Source organism: Stegostoma tigrinum, unplaced genomic scaffold (assembly GCF_030684315.1).
Source record: "Stegostoma tigrinum isolate sSteTig4 unplaced genomic scaffold, sSteTig4.hap1 scaffold_128, whole genome shotgun sequence".
Taxonomy (NCBI): Eukaryota; Metazoa; Chordata; class Chondrichthyes; order Orectolobiformes; family Stegostomatidae; genus Stegostoma; species Stegostoma tigrinum.
The window spans coordinates 875,001-890,501 of record NW_026728076.1 but is presented as its reverse complement, the minus strand read 5'-3'; the positions used below and the strand labels follow the sequence as shown (position 1 = coordinate 890,501).

The 15,501-nt window shown below is 47.8% G+C and overlaps 1 long non-coding RNA gene across 1 annotated transcript in view; it reads left to right on the top strand.

Annotated features, from left to right (window-relative positions):
- Positions 1 to 14,550: 14,550 nt before the first annotated feature.
- Positions 14,551 to 15,501, top strand: part of LOC132207711 (uncharacterized) — a 17,292-nt gene continuing 16,341 nt past the window's right edge. Inside the window, exon 1 of the long non-coding RNA XR_009443726.1 lies at positions 14,551 to 15,032. This is a non-coding gene — a long non-coding RNA (uncharacterized LOC132207711). The remainder of the gene's footprint in view (positions 15,033 to 15,501) is intronic.

The window sequence follows — 15,501 nt, the reverse complement described above, 5'->3', positions numbered from 1 at the left end:
GGAAATAAAAGATGGAGAAAGAGTAATTAAAAAGAATAACAAGTAGAGAGTAAAAAAGAATAAGCCTCATGTTCTTGTGGCCGTGAGGGACCCCTCGATCAATGGCTGGCCTGGAGGCTGAGGTTGTTCCTGGCACCGTTCGCGGTCTCGTTCCGAGATGACGTCCAGTGCCGAGGAACAAAATGCTCCCTCTGCTCCGGTGTAACAAACGACTTGGCAAAGAAAAAAAGCAGTTACAGAAATAAAATTAACTGTAAAACAGGAATGCTGACAGGACTCATTCAAAGTCAACCATTTCTCAAATATCAAGAAATGTTACCCTTCAGCCCATCCTATTCATGGGGTTGGAACTGCAAGTACCACACGAATGCAGCATCACGACTGAGGCAATGCAGCACTGTGCGAGGGTCAGTCTTAAGGGTCAGTTTTGAGGCAGTGCCTTGATGTTATGGAGTCAGAACATTATTGCCACATGTTCAATACAGACAGTGTGTTGACCCTCTGTCAATGCTTCAATGCCTCAGTGCCCACCCTCTGATAATGAATCACTCCAACAGTTCTGACCCTATCTTGCAAGACCTCAGTATGACCTTTCTGACCCTATTACAGTGGGCCACTGCTGCAGTATTGACCAACTGATAATGATGCAATACCTCAGTTCTGACCCTCTGACAGTTGTGCAACACCTCAGTCCGCACCCTTTCATCATTCGGCACTTGCTCAATTATGAGCCCTTTGTGAGTTAGTTGTGAGGCAAGACTTCATTGCTGCAGTGTCAGTGCTGAGAGCGGGCCTTTTTATTAGCTCATCAGTACCTAAGGTACTGGCTAATTGTCAGCAGGTCAGTTCTGAGGCAGCGTCTCTTTGCCCAAACCCTGACTCTAAACCCAGCCTCAGCCCTAAACCCATACAAACGCTCGCCTCAGGCTAACCCTCACCTCAGCATTAACCCTAACCCTAACCCTAACCCTATCCTCAGCGTAAACCCTCCCTACCCTCAGCCCTAATGCTGATCCTCAGGCCGAACATCTAGTCTCAGCCCTACCACTAGCTATGGCCTCAGCCCTAAAATGAACCGTAACACACAGCCCCAATTAACGCTTAGCCTCAACCCCAACCCTCGCCTAAGCTCCAAGTCTAACCTCAGCCCTAACCTAACCCCCAATACTTGCCTGCCAGAGAGTTAGTACTGAGGAAGTGCTTTAGTTTCAGAGATTTAGTCCTGAGAATGCGCTTCGTTTTCAGAGTGACCATCTGAAACAGCGTCTCATTGAAATGGGGTCAGAATTGCTGGAATGCTACATGGAATGGTGACAGATTGTAGGACTGTCGGTGGGTCAGATCTGAGGTAGTGCATCAACGGTGGATGGTCAGTCTTGAGGGAGTTCAGAGGATCAACGAAGAGGGAATGCCTCAATGCAATGGCGACAGAACTGAGAGAGGGCCACAGGATTAGAGATATGCCACATGATTGGAGATGGTAGGAAGTGCCTCATTGTCAGCAGGTCCGTTTTGTGGCCGGTCGCCATAGCTGGAGAGTCAGTTCTGAGGCAGTGCGTCTTTGTCAGAGGGTCTGTACTGAAGCAGTGCCTCATTATTCGAGAGGGTTTGGTGTGAGGCAGTATCTGATTGGTGCAAGGTCAGCCCTAAGGGAGTGCCTCTTTGTCAGAGGGTCAGTACTGAGTTAGCGACTCATTGTGAGGAGTTCAGAATTGAGGGACTGCCACGTGATGAGAGGGTCAAAACGGAGGTAGTGTGGCTGTATCTGACAGTCCGAAGGGAGTGCCATTGTTAGAAGGTCAGTTCTGAGAAACTGCCTCCGTGTAATGGCATCAACATTGAAGCTAACCACGTGACGAGCCGATAAAAACTAAGTTATTGCAGGAGCATCAGAGGGCCAGATCTGTAGGAGTGCATTATTTTCAGAGGTGAATACTGAGGCACAGCCTCAGTGTAAGGGGGTCAAAATTAAGGGAGTGCCACACAATTACAGGGCAGTACGGAAGTATTACAGCACTGTGTGCGGCGCAGAATCGATGGAGTGCATCATTGTTATACAGCCACAAGTGAGGCAGCGCCTCATTGTAATGGATCAGAATAGGGTCAGTACTGAGAGTCAGTACAGAGGGAGTGCAGAACTGTGGAGGTGTCAGAACTGAGGGAGAGCACCATTGTCAGCTGGTCAAAAGTGCCCCATTGTCGTAAGATCAGAACTGAGGGTGTGCCGCACAATGAGAGGGTCAATATAGAGGAAGTGACTCTTTGTCAGTGTTAATACTGAAGTATGACCTCATCTTGAGGGGATCAGGCTTCAGAGAATGCACTGTTGTCAGAGGGTCGGCACTGCAGCAGGGCTATGTTGTAAGGGGGTCAGAATTGAAGGAGTGCCACCCATTTTAGAAGGTCAGTACAGAGGTAATCTAGCACTGTCAGAGGTAAGTCCTGATGGAGTGCCTCATTGTCATTGGATCAGTTTTCAGGCAGTACCTCTTTGGCAGAGCGTCAGTACTGACGCAGTGCCTGATTGTAATGGGATCAGAATTCAAGGAGTGCCACTGCCTCACTGAGGTACTGCAGCTCTATCAGAGGGTCAGTGGCCTATTGTCAGAGGGTCTGTTTGAGCCAGTGCCTACTTGGCAGAGTGTCAGCAATTAGGGAGTTTGCCTTTATCAGAGGGTCAGCACTAGAGAGTGCATTTGTAGCAGAGTGTCAAGACTCAGCCTTGTCCGCCCAAGTCCAACACCAGCACCTCCACATCATCCGCCCACCCTGAGGACTGACCCTCCACCAATGAGCTACTGCCTCACACTGGACTGACCAACAATGAGACACTATCCCTCCAGACCCCCTGACAAAGAAGCAGTGCCTCAGGACTGACTGTCAGGCAAGGATGGCTCTCTGTCAGTACTGACCCTCTCACAAGGAGACACTGCCTCAGATCATGACCCTCTGACAATAATGCACGCCCACAGTTCAGATTCTATGACGCTGTTGCAGTACCTCAGTACTGAGTCTCTGTTAGTGTGGCACTGCTTCAATTCTGACCCTTCTATAATGAGACACTGCCTCAGTATCGACAGTCTGACAATAGTTCACTCCCACTATTCTGATGCTCTGACAGTGCTGCTATACCTCAGTACTCACTAATTAACAATGAGGGTTAGCGTGAGAGGGTGGCGAGGGTTAGGGTTTGGGTTAGGACCAAGGCTAGGGGTTAGGTGTGAGGATTGGACGAGGTTTTGGATGAGGGTAGAGTTAGGGTGAGGGATGAGACTTGTGTTAGGGTGACTAATGAGGTTAAGTTTGGAGTTCGGGGTAGGGCTCGGGAGAGGTTTTGGGTTAAGGCTGAGGTTAGGCTTCGGGCTGAGTCTATGGTTAGGGTTAGAGCTCAGACCACATTTAGGTTTGGGGTTGAGGGTGAGTGTTAGGCCTGAGGCTAGGCTTAGGCCTGAAGCTGCGGTTCGGTTTGGGGTTGGACTGATTAGACCCACTCTGACCCATTACAATGAGGTACGACCACAGAACTGACTCTCTGTCGATAAAGAACATGAGATGCCGTCAGCTTGTCCAATCAGAGGTCCAATATTAAGGAAATAGTGCACTGTTGGAGAGTTGATAAATATAATATAATATAAAGGGAGTGCTGCACTGTCAGAGGGTTAATGACGTGGGAGTGCTGAAATAGCGCAGAATCAGACCTGAGAGAGTGCTGCACGTTCAGAGAGTTAGTACTGAGGGAGTGCTATAATGTCAGAGGATTGATATCAAGAGGCACCGCCGAAGGATCAGTAGCGCAGTACTGTCCGAAGGCCAATATTGAGAGAGTTCTGCTGCGTCGGTGGGGGTCGATATTACAGAATTGCGACACTATCAGTGTATGGATGTCAGACGGTCAGTTCTGAGGGAGGGCTACGCTGTTGGAGGGTCAATATTGAGTGTGTGCGCGACACTCAGATGATCACTTTGTTGGAGTTCGGCACTGTAACGGAGTGCCACACCAGCAGCGGGTTAATATTAAGGGAGTGCTGCACTGTCAGAGGGTTAAAGATGAGGGAGGGCTTCTCTTTGTGGGGGTGGGTATGAAAGAGAACCTCCCGTTCGGGGATCAATATTAATGTTGTAGAGTCAGTAGAGAGGCAGTGCTGCACTGTGGAGGGTCAATAAGAAGCATGTAGCTCCACTGGCAAGGTGCCAATGATGACAGAATGCTGCACTGCCAGAGGATCAGCACTGAGGGAAAACTGTATTGTCAGAGTGTCTTCGTCAAGAAAGTGCCACTCTGTCGGAAGGCCAATATTAAGGGAGTGCTGCACTGTCACAGGATCAATATTAGGGGTGTGCTGCACTAACAGAGGGTCAGTGTTGATTGAATGCTTGACTGTTGCAGAGCCAGGACTGAGGGAATCCTGCATCGTTACGGTGTCATCATTGAGGGAGTGCTGCACTGTTAAGGGCCGATAGTAAGGGAGTGTGACACTGTCAGAGTGTCATTACCAAAGGTGGGCTACAGTATCAGAGGGTGAGTAATGAGGGAATGCTGCGCTGTCAGAGGGTCAGCACTGAGGTGGGCTGTACTGTCAGATCGTCAATGTAAATAATAATGTCAGGGGAGTGCTGCATTGTGAGTTGGTCCATATTAAGGGAACGCTGAAACTGTCAGTGTTGCTCAGGGTGTGCAACACTGTCAGAGGGAGTGATGTACTCTGAGTGTCAGCACGGAGGCTGACCTTCACTGTAATTGTGTCAGAATTAAAAGACCGGTCAGAGGATATAAACTGAGGCATTTCAGAGCCATCAGAAGGTCGAAACTGAGGTGTTTCAGATCAGTTTGAGGGTGCCTCATTTTAATGTGGTCAGACTTGAGCAAGTGCTTCATTGTCAGAGGCTCAGAACCAAGTGAGTGCCTCGTTATCAGACACTGTCCTAAAGAGGGCCTTGTTGTTCGTGGCTGTGTTGGAAGGCAATTCCTCATTGCTGCAGGATCAGCCTTGAGAGTGTGCCAGTCTGGAAGGAGTGCCTAAAAACTGAGGGAGTGCTACACAATTCGAGATTCAGCGCTGAGTAAGTGCCTCATGGTCACAGAGTTAGTTCTGAGGCAGGGTCACATTGCCTTAGGGTCAATTCTGAGGGTGTATTAGGAGCAGACTGTAAATACTGAGTCAGTAGCTCAGTGCATTGGATTCAGAGTTGATGGAGTACAAGATGATTAGAAGTTCAGTCCTGAAGTATTGCAGCTCTGTCAGAGGGTCAGAACTGAGGGGGCAGTGCTTTACTGTCAGCGGATCAGTTCTGAGGCAGTACCTCATTGCTGGAGGGTCAGATGTGGACGAGTGTCACATTGTCAGAAGGCCAGTTCTGAATAAGTGACTTTTTGTCAGAAGGCCAATACTCAGTCAGTGGCTCATTTTGAGCAGATCAGAATTGAGGGTTTGCAACACTTCTCGAGATTCAGTCTGGAGACATTACTGCTGCACGCCTGAATTGAGGGAGTGCTGCAAGATTGGAGGGTGAAAATAAACCCGAAAACAATGACCCCTTTCAATAACCTGTAAAACACAGGGATGACTGTAAATAATCCCTAAAACGCAGAGGCCTTTGTAGGAGTGCCTCAGTGTAATGTTTTCAGAATTGAGGGAGTGCCACGTGATTACAGATTCACTGCTGATGGAGTAGCTCATTGTCACAGGGTCAGTTCTGAGGCAGGGCTGCTTTGCTGGAGGGTCACTTCTGAGTGAGTGTATTAGTATCAGCCCCATGTTGTAGGGACTGTACTTTTCCAGGAAGACAGTTAGAATAATCTTTAATTATAAACTAATCTGAAATACTGTTTGACTTGTTAAGGTTACAATACATCCTGAGTCACCTACAGAATACGCACTCGCTCTCCCTGTCTCTCTCGGTAAGCAAAGGTAGTTTCTTTCAGACTACTCTCAGAAATAAAGTGCTGCGCTGGTGGTCAGTATTGGAGGATCAGTACTGAGGGAGTGCTGGCCTGTCACAGGGCCAAGATTATGGATGTGCTGTGCTTTCAGAAGGTCACAAGCAAACAAGCACTGCCAGACATAAAAAACAAAAGAACTGTGGATGCTGTAAGTCGGGAACAAAAAGAAAGTTGCCGGAAAATCTCAGCAGGCCTGGCAGCATCTGTGCAGGAGACAACAGATTCAACGTTTCAAGTCCATTGACCCTTCCTCAGAACTGGGGATCTTCCTCAGAACAGTCCTGAGGAAGGGTCACTGGACCCGAAATGTTAGCTCTGTTTTTGCCTCCACAGATGCTGCCAGACCTGCTGAGCTTTTCCAGCACTGCCAGACAACTGACGCTCTGATTGTGAAACACTCCCTCAGTACTGACCCTCCAACACTGCGTACTCTCTGATGACTGATTCTCTGATGGTGCATCTCTGCCACAGTATTAACCCTCCGTCATACTGGTGTTCTCTCAGCAATAACACTCTGAGAATGCCATGCTCCCTTACCATTGACATTCTGGCCGTGGGACACCACTTCAAATTTAACCCTTCAGCAGTGCAGCACACACTCATCATTGCCTCTCTGATATTGCAGTGCTGCCTTCATACTGACCCTTTCACAGTGCAGGACACAGTAATATTGAACATCTTAAAGTGCCGCTCTCCCTCAGTGCTGACCCCCCTCTCATTTCTGACCCATTCAGTGTAGCATACCCTTTATTCTGAACCCCTCAGTGCAGCACTCCCTCAACGCTGACCTGCTTCAGTGCTGACCCCCTTCAGTCCTGATCCCCCTCAGAACAGCACTCCCGCAGTGCTGACCCCACACTGTGCTGCACTCCCTCAGAGCTCACCCACTTATCGCTGACGACCCCCTCACTTCAGCACTCCCTGATCACCTGGTCGTGCATCAGTCCCTTTCTCCGACCCCTCGGACGGCGCAGCACTACGTCAGCGCTGACCCGCCAACAAGATAATGTCAGAGAGATGTTCTCCCATCACATTGACCCTCTGAGACTGGAGCATTTACTAATGTTGGCCCTCTCACAGTGAAGCTCTCCGTTTAGTCCCTCTGACAGGCCGCATGCCTTTTATTACAGGTCTTTTCACAACGCACTGCCCCGTCATCATTGATTCTCTGACAGTGCAGCCCTCTGTTAATATTGAATTTGTGACAGTGCACAACTCCATTAATATTTGCCCTCTGATAGTGCAGCTCTTCCTCAGTCCTGACTCTCTGACAATGCAGCAGTCCCCTAATTCCTGTCAGAGGGTCGATACTGAGAGAATGCTGCACTGTCAGAGTCAGCTGCCCGCAGTCCTATCAGACATTCAGTATTGAAGGTATGGGAGAGGGTGAGTGTCAGTGAATTCTGCACTGCAACAGGGCCAACAGTGTTGTCCCATGGCCAGAGTGTCCATGGTAAGGAAGAACTGCAATGTCAATGTAACAGGGTCGGGACTGAGGTCAGAATTGAGACAGTACTGCAGGATTAGAGAGTCAGTGTTGTGGCTGAGGAGCACTCTGAGGTCCAGTACTGAGGGAAAGCTTCATGATCAGTGGGTCAGTTCTAAAGCTGTGCTACTTTGTCAGAGGGCCATACTAATGCAGTGCCTCATTGTAATGGGATAAGAGTTGAGGGAATGTCGCACATGCATCACTCGCTCATCATTGACTGTCTAACAGTGCAGCACACTCTTAGTATTGACCTTCCAACAGTGTCGAGCAGTGTGACACATTCAGTATTAAGAGAGTACTGCACTGTCAGAGGGTCAATGATGGGAGAGTGCTGTGCTGTTGGAAGGTGTGTACTGAAAGGGAGCCGCCCTGCCAGAGGGCCTATATTAAGGCAGTGCAGCATTGTGAGAGGGTCGATATTTAGTGCATGCTCCTGTCTCAGAGGGTCAATTTGATGGGACAACATGCCTCTGAAACTAACTTGTTGGAGTGCTGCACCGCCTGAGGGTTCGTCTGAAGGGAGTGATGCCCTGTCAGATGATGAGCTTTCCCTCATCTTTAACCGTCTGACAGTGCAGCACTCCCATAATATTAACCCGCTACCAGTGTGGCACTTGCTTACAATTGAACTTCTGACAGTGCACAAGTCCAACAAAATGATCCTCTTGAGTGTCGCACACACTCAATATTGGCCCTCCAACAGTGCAGCACTCCCTCAGGACTGACCGTCTGACATTGATACGTGGATCGTGTAGCAATCCTGTAATATTGACCCACTGACACAGCAGAACTCCCTCAATATTGTTTTTCTGACAGTATTGCACTACTGATCCTTCGGCAGTGCCCCTTGATATCAATCTTTTCACATGAGACCACTCCCTCAGCACTAACTCTCTGAATGTGCAGCACTTCTCAGGACTGATTCTGTGATATTTCAGCACTCCCACATCATTAACCCTCTGACAGTGCAGCCCTCCCTTTATATCAACCCTCCAACAGTGCAGTGTTTCCTTAATATTGGACCTCTGATTGTGTGATACTCCCTCAGTGCGAAACTCTGACAATACAGCACTCTCTCTGAAATAACTCTCTGATTAAGCACTTCCTCTGTGCTGACCCTCTGAAAATGGAGCTTCCTCTCATTACTGACCCTTTGCAGTGCCGCACTGCCTCAGTACTCACTCACCACAAGTGCAGCACTCCATTAAGAGTGATCCTCTGACAGTGTGGCACTCCCCTAATATTGGTCCACTGACTGTGTGGCACTCCCTTAATACTGACCTGCTCGCGGTGCATCACTGCTCTAATATCAAACCTGCAGCTCTCTTAGAGGGTCTGTCCTGAGCAAGTGACCCATAGTCAGCATGTCAATTCTGAGGCAGTGCCTCTATATCAGTGAGTCAACATTGAGGTAGCTCCTGACGGTCAGAATTACGGGAGTGCCTCATATTTAGAGGGTCATTAACTGAGGGACAGCCTCATGATCAGCGGGTCAGTCTTTACGGACTGCCTTATAGCCAGTGTGTCAGTTCTGAGGCAGTGCCCTCAATGTAACAGATTTAGAAATGGGGTAGGGGGCACATGATTAGAAGGTCAGTAGTAAGCTATTGGAACTTTGTCAGAGGGTCAGTACTCAGCGAGTGCCTCATTGACATCGGGTCCATACAGAGGGTTTGCACTGAGGGAATGCTTCCTTGTCAGAGATTCAGAAGTGAGAAAGTGCCTCATTGTCAGAGGCTCATTCCTGAGGCAGTGCCTCATTGTCAGAGTGACATAATCAGATAGCACTCCCTCAATTCTAAACCTTAATACTGACCCTCTGACAATGAAGCACTGCCTCAGGACTGACCCTATGATAATGAAGTGTTCCTCAGGATTGAACCATTGACGATGTGACTCTCCATTCGTGTTGACCTTCTGATAATGGGGTTCTCCTGAAGTACTGACCCTCTGACGGTTGTGCACTGCCTCAGTACTGACCCTCTAAATATCTGCCACTCCGTCAATTCTGACCTCCTTACGATGAGGCATTACCTCAATACTGACTGGGGTGCAGGTCTCTGGCACAGAGTCTGTCGCTCTTGCAACGAAGGGAAGGGGGTATAGGAGGAGAGTGTTAGTCATTGGGGACTGAATAGTTAGAGGGACAGATAGAAGGCTTGTTTGGAACCGAAGAGACTCACGATTGGTGCGTTGCCTCCAGGTGCTAGGGTCCGTGTTATCTCGGATAGTGTCTTTGGGGTCCTGAAGGGAGAGGGTGACCAGCCCCAAGCCATGGTCCACATAGGTACCAACGACATAGGTACCAACGATATAGGTAGAAAGAGGGATAGGGATGTCAGGCAAGATTTCAGGGAGCTCCGCTGGAAGCTGAGAGCTCAAACAAACGGAGTGGTTATCTCTGGTTTGTTACCCGTGCCAAGTGATAGCGAGGCAAAGAACAGGGAGAGATTTCAGCTGAACACGTGGCTGCAGGGATGCTGCAGGTGGGAGGGCTTCAGGTACATGGACAATTGGGGCTCATTCTGGGGAAGGTGGGACCTGTACAAACAGGACGGTCTCCACTTGAACCAGAGGGGCACTAATATCCTGGGCGGGAAATTTGCTAGTGCTATTCGGGTGGATTTAAACTAGCTTAGCAAGGGGATGGGAAACTGTGGTGTAGTTTCAGTACACAGGAGAAAGAGAATAGAGAGGACATGGATAGGATCTCAGTGTCACAGGAGTGTGCTGGCAAACAGCAAGCTGAATTGAAGTGTGTCTACTTGACTGCCAGGAGTATCCGGAATAAGCGAGGTGAGCTTGCAGCATGGATAGGTACCTGGGGCTTTGATGTTGTGGCCATTACGGAGACATGGATAGAGCAGGGTCAGGAATGGATGTTGCAGGTTCCAGGGTTCAGATCTTTGAGTAAGATCAGGTAAGGTGGGAAAAAAGGGGGAGGTGTGGCTTTGTTTGTCGAGGACAGTATAACGGAGGCTGAAAAAACTTTTGAGGAGGACTGGTCTACTGAGGTGGTATGGGCTGATGTCAGAAACAGGAGAGGAGAGGCCACGCTGCTGGGAGTTTTTTAATAGGCCTCTGCAAAGTTCCAGGGATCTGAAGGAGAGGATTGGCAAAACGATTCTGGGCAGGAGTGAAAGGAACAGGGTGGTCATTATGGGAGACTTTAACTTCCTAAACATTGACTGGAAATGCTGTAACCCTCGTACGTCGGATGGATGAGTTTTCGTCCAATGCACGCAGGAGCGTTTCCCGACACGGTACGTCGAAGGGCCGACAAGAGGGGAGGCCACACTGGATCCGGTACTTGACAGTGAACCAGGCCAGGTGTTTGATTTAGTGGTAGATGAGCACTTTGGAGAGAGTGACCATAATTCGGTTACGTTTAGTTTAGCGATGGAGTGGGAGAGGAACATGCCACAGGGCAAGACTTACAGATGGGGGAAGGCAATTATAATTGGGCAAGACTTAGGAGGCAAAGAATGGGGTAGCAAAATGCAGGGGATGGGGACAATCGAAATGGGGAGCTGGTTGAAGTAACAGATATTGCGTGTCCTTGATAGGTACGTCCCTGTCAGGCAGGGGTCAGTGATAAGGTAGGGGAACCGTGGTTTACTAAAGAAATTGTATCTCGTGTTAAGCAGAAGAGCGAGGTTTATGTGATGTTGAGATGAGATGGATCAGTTGATGCGATGGAGAATTACAGATGAGCAAGAAAGGATTTAAAGAGAGAGTTAAGAAGAGCACGGAGGGGTCCTGAGCAGTCATTCGCAGGTAGAATAGAGGAGAACCGTAAAGTTTTCTCAAGGTATGTGAGGAATATAAGGATGACTGGGGTAGGAATAGGGCCAATCAAAGACAGAAGTGGGAAGTTGTGTGTGGACCGGGTAGAGATCGGAGAGGTGCTAAATGAATATTTCTCATCTGTTTTCACTGAGGAAGAGGAGAATATCATCGAGGAGATGACTGAGATAGGTGCTATTAGACTTGAAAGGATTCAGGTTAGTAAGGAGGAGATGTTATCAATTCTAGAAGGTGTGAAGCTAGATAAATCCCCTGGGCCTGAGAGGATTTTTCCGAGAATTCTCTGGAAAGCTCGGGAGGAGGTGGCGGAGCCCTTGGCTTTGATCTTTGAGTCCTCATTGTCTGCAGGTTTAACACCAGAGGACTGGAGGATTGCAAATGTTGTGCCCTTGTTCAAGAAGGGCAGTAGAGATGAGCCAGGCAATTACAGCCAGTGAGCCTTACGTCTGTTGCAGGAAAAGTTTTGGAAAGGGTTTTCAGAGATCGGGTTTATAATCATCTCGGAAGCAACAATTTGATTGGAGATAGTCAACATGGATTTGTCAAGGGCAGGTCGTGTCTCACAAACCTCATGGAGATTTTGAGGAGGTGACCAAGCATGTGGATGAGAGAAGGCCAGTTGACGTAGTGTACGTGGACTTCAGTAAAGCCTTTGATAAGGTTCCACATGGTAGGCTATTGGAGAAAATACGGAGCCATGTGATTGAGGGAGATTTAGCAGTTTGGATTAGAAACTGGCTTTCGGTAAAACGGCAACCAGTGGTGTTTGATGGAAAATATTCAGCCTGGAGTCCGGTTACTCGTGGTGTGCCTCAAGGATCTGTTTTTGGCCCACTGCTGTTTGTCATTTTTATAAATGACTTGGACGCAGGCATAGGTGGATGGGTTAGTAAGTTTGCAAATGACACTAAAGTCGGTGGAGTGGTGGACCATGTGGAAGAATGTCGCATGTTGCAGGGAGACTTGGATAAAGTGCAAAATTGGGCGGAAAGGTGGCAAATGGAGTTCAATGTGAGGTGATTCGCTTTGGGAGGAATAATAGGAAGGTACAATACTGGGCCAATGGAAAGATTCTTGGTAGTGCGGATGTGCAGAGGGACCTTGGCGTCCATGTGCATAGATCTCTGAAAGTTGCCACCCATGTTGATAGTGCTGTGAAGAAGGCATACGGTGTGTTAGACTTCATTGGTAGAGGGATTGAGTTCCAGAGCCGTGACGTCATGCTGCAACTGCACAAAATGCTCGTGCGACCTGTTCTGGTCGCTCCATTGCGGGACGAATTCGGAAGCATTGGAAAAGGAGCAGAGGAGATTTACCAGGATGTTGCCTGGTCTGGAGTGAAGGTCTTATGAGAGAAGGCTGAGCGACTCGAGTCTGTCCTCATTGGAGAGAAGAAGGCTAAGAGGGCCTTTAATAGAAACATACAAGACGATCAGAGAAAGATGAGTCAGGGTGGACGGTGAGAGTCTTTTTCCTAGGATGATGATGTTGGCTTGTACGAGGGGGCTCAGCTACAAATTGAGGGGTGATGGATTGAAAACAGATGTCAGAGGCAGGTTCTTTACCCAGAGAGTGGTAAGGGCGTGGAATGCCCTGCCTGCCAATGCAGTTAACTCAGCCACATTCAGGGCATTTGAACAGTCCTTGGATAAGCATATAGATGATGATGGGATAGTGTGAGGGAACGGGCTTAGATTAGTTCGCAGGTTGGTGCAACATGGAGGGCCGAAGGACCTGTTCTGCACTGTATTTTTCTATGTTCGCAGATTACACTAAAATGAGTGAGAGACTAAAGTCTGAAGAGGACGATGAAAATCTGCGGAAGGATGCAGAAAGTTTAAGTGAATGGACAAGGGCCTAGCAGATGGAGTCCAATGATGGTAGATGTGAGGGTATCCATTTTGGTAGCAATTATGGAAAAATGGAGTCTTGCTAAAATGGTGAAAAATTGTAGCATGCTGCTCCTAGAGGGAGCTGGGCAGCCTTGTGTCTGAATCAGGTAGTTTGCAGATGCGGCTGGTAATTGAGACAGCAAATGGAATAGTGTCCTTCATTGCGAGAGTGATGCAGTTTAAAAATCGGGAGGGTATGCTACAGTTGTTTTGGGTGCTGGTGAGGTTTGGTGTGGGGTAGTTTGTACAGTTTTAGTCTCCTCACTTGAGAAAGGATGAACTGGCACTGGAGGGGGTGCAAAGGAGGTTCACGAGGTTGATTCCAGAATTAAAAATGTTGCTGTATGGGGAGAGATGCGGTAGACTAGGATTGCAGTCACTGGAATTTAGAAGAATGAGGGGTGATCTAATAGAAACTTTTAAAATTATGAAACAAATGGATCGGAAATTGTTTCCACTGATGGGCGAAATTCCAACTCGGGGGCACAGCCTCAAAATAAGTGTGAACAGATTTAAAACTGAGTTGAGGATGAGCTTCTTCATCCAAAGGGTTGTGAATCTGTGGAATTCTCTGCCCACTGAAACAGTTGAGGTTCCCTTGTTGAATGTTTTGAAAGCCAAAACAGATAGATCTTTGAACAGGAAAGGAATTGAGGGTTATGGTGAATGGGAGGGTAAGTGGAGCTGAGTCCGCAAAAAAGATCAGCGGAACGAGCTGGAAGAGACAGATGGCCTACTCCTGTTTTATTTCTTATGTCCGTACATCCTTAGATTGCCATCCTTGTCATTCCTCCTTCCCTGGAATAGGCCAGTTCTGAACTGAAGAGTAGGTCTTTCAATAACTCCCACGTATCAAATGTTGACTTGTTCAATAAAAGCTCCTCCCAATTAATACTGCTCAGCTCCTACCTAACACTGATGTAATTTTCCCTCCCCCAATTTCGTCCCTTCCCACAAGGCCCTGATTATCCATGGCTGTCTTAAAATGTAAGGAGATGCGATCGCCCATTTAAGAAGCTCCTGGTTCACTGTTTTTCCCAAGTGGGAATCAGCTACAGGCTTTCTTGTTCCACGATGGGGGAGGAAATGGCCTAGTGGTATTATTGCTGGACTGTTAATTCAGAGACTGAGATAACATTCTGGGGACCTGTGTTCAAATCCCAGCACAGCAGATGGTGGAATTTGAATTCAATATAAAAGAAAATCATGAATTAAGAATATAATGATGACCATGAATTCATTGCCAAATGTCAGAAAAACTCACCTGGTTCACTGATGTGCTTTAGGGAAGGAAACTGCCACCCTTCCATGATATGACCCACATGTGACTGCAGACCCACAGCAATATGATTGACTTTGAACTGTCCCCTGGGCAATTAGGGATGGACAATAAACACTGCGTAGCTCGGGATGTCCTCCTCCCATGAACAAATAAATAAAATTGGATTCTACATCTTCCGATCCAAGATCGTTTCTTGCTCTCATACTAACTTCTTTGCGAACAGTCACTTTCCCTCCTGCCTGTCTTTTTGGAATGTCGTATAGCCCTGCGCACTTAGCTCCAGTGTTGATCTCCTTGTAACCATGTCTTTGTAATAGCTATAAAATCATGCCCGTCAACCTAGAAATGTGCTATTAATTTGTTGATTTTGTTCTGAATACAATGAGCACGCAAGCAAAGAGCCATGAATTTAGCTTTATCACTTGATTTCACCTCTTGACACTATTTACAGCTGTTTTCTGTTTGTACATGCTGTATTTTCCAGTACCACGCTGAGTATTGTTATCCCGATAGTTCTTTCGTCTCAGTCCGTGTGTATTCCTGGGCGAATGTGCTCGTGTGGTCTCAGGAGTTGCGGAGGTCACGGCTCTGGGACAGCCGTTTCATCGCCCTGTGCTGCAGGTAAGAAGAAAAGAAAATTTCTTGCTCTGAGCTCTGCAAACCAGGGCAATGTCAAAAGGGAAACAAGGTCAAAAGAATTTCAACAAGAATCTCAAAATTAACTGCTGAATTCATATCAACATTACGGGGATCGCCCAACTTAGTGGCCACAACATCCCACTTTCTATTCTTCACAAACAATCCAAAGGCTGAAGTATCCGTATCCCTCTTAACTTTTATGGTTTTTGAGCTAATTTCTTTTTTTTAACTTGTGCATATTTGTGGTGCCTTATGACTTGTTGCATTTAGCAATTGATAAACTCACTCTCTCACGAGTTCAGGAGAAGCTAGTTTTATAGAATCCCCAGTGTGGAAACAGGCCACTCAGTTCAACAAGCCCACAGCAACCCTCCAAAGAGCATTCCACCTAGACCCATCCCCATTCCCCTACTCTATCCCTGTCAGCCTGCATTTCCCATGGCTAATGTAC